Below are 1,309 nucleotides of genomic sequence, written 5' to 3'. Positions count from 1 at the left end.
ATGCACTAAATTATCGTATAAGCACGCGGCCTTGTGGAAGGAAGTGCGCCCCGAGAGCGTGCAGTACTGGATGTGTGGGCATCACCTGCACTGGGCCCGCGCATCCGCCACACATTAACTATCATAGAATCTATGAGTCTATGATTCTATGAGTCTATGATTCTATGATTTATGATTCTATGATTAACGCCACCGCGCCTGTGTCCGCCCCTGCTGTCGGGCTCATCCCTCGTCCACCGAACGCCCGTCTCCTTCCCCCGCGCCCTCCCGCCATGGCCCCCGCCGGCTGAGCGCCGCCAGCCCCCGCCCGGCCCCGCTCCCCTCCGCGCCTCCGCAACATGGCGTCCGCCTCGCCCCCGGCCCCCGCCCCGCCCGCCGCGGTGCCCGGGCCCGCCAGAACCGGGCTGCCAGGCCTGAGTCACAGCCGCCTGCCGCGGAGCCGCCCCCCGCCGCGCCCTGCCAGCCGCCCGGGCACCGCCCGGCACACAACAGCCGCGGCGGTTGCCAGGCTGAATAAGATAGAACATGAAAGGCGAAATAACAGGAGCTGCCACGCCCGGGGCTGCGGGGGAATCTCGCTTAACCCTTCTCCGCCTGCGCCCACAGCTGGCCCGGCCTGGGGAGAGGCTGGGCTGCCAGCCCAGCTGCCCCTCCGCCCGTGGGGCCAGGGTGTGAATGACAGTTTATGGGGGAAGCAGGGAGACAGGGGGAGCTCACTGGTATGGCCTCAAATACCCTTTGCATGGCACCCCCAGGGAGACGAGGGGCCATGGGTATGGCCTCAGATATCCTTTGTGTGGCACTCCTGTGGAGATGGCAGGGCATGGGTACACTTCACAGGCTTGCCAGCACACTGCTGTGGAAGTGGACGGCACAGGGCCCTGCAGCCTGATTACTCCTGCTGCAATGGTGCCACTGCCCAGGAGCTGCTGCTGCAGCACACCGCTGTTGCCCCAAAATGGACCCCAGAGCATGAGAGGTCCCTGATGAGCCCAAACTCGCCTTCCCTGTGCTGAGGCGTGCCGGGCCAAGTCTGGGACGGGCAGCCGGGGTCCGTGCCTGCCTGCCGCTGCCGAGCCCGCTCCCAGGCCTGCTCCGCAGCCAGGCCCAAGCTGGTCTGACAGGCTCGGGGCAGACGGAAGGGAGAGGCCGCCTGCGGCTCAGGAATGTGCAGCCCTTATCTCTGGCTCCCCTGCAATCCTGGGGAGGGAATAACTCTCCGGAGTTTGCCTTTCTCTCGCTCTTACTCACCCTGTGCCCTGGGTGGAGCTTGATTCTCGCTGGCTTGGAGGTGCTGGTGAATCAGGCT

The sequence above is a fragment of the Rissa tridactyla genome, chromosome 2, assembly GCF_028500815.1.
Source record: "Rissa tridactyla isolate bRisTri1 chromosome 2, bRisTri1.patW.cur.20221130, whole genome shotgun sequence".
In the NCBI taxonomy this organism is placed as follows: Eukaryota; Metazoa; Chordata; class Aves; order Charadriiformes; family Laridae; genus Rissa; species Rissa tridactyla.
The sequence above is the reverse complement of the archived record's forward strand: the minus strand, read 5'-3'. Positions refer to the sequence as shown.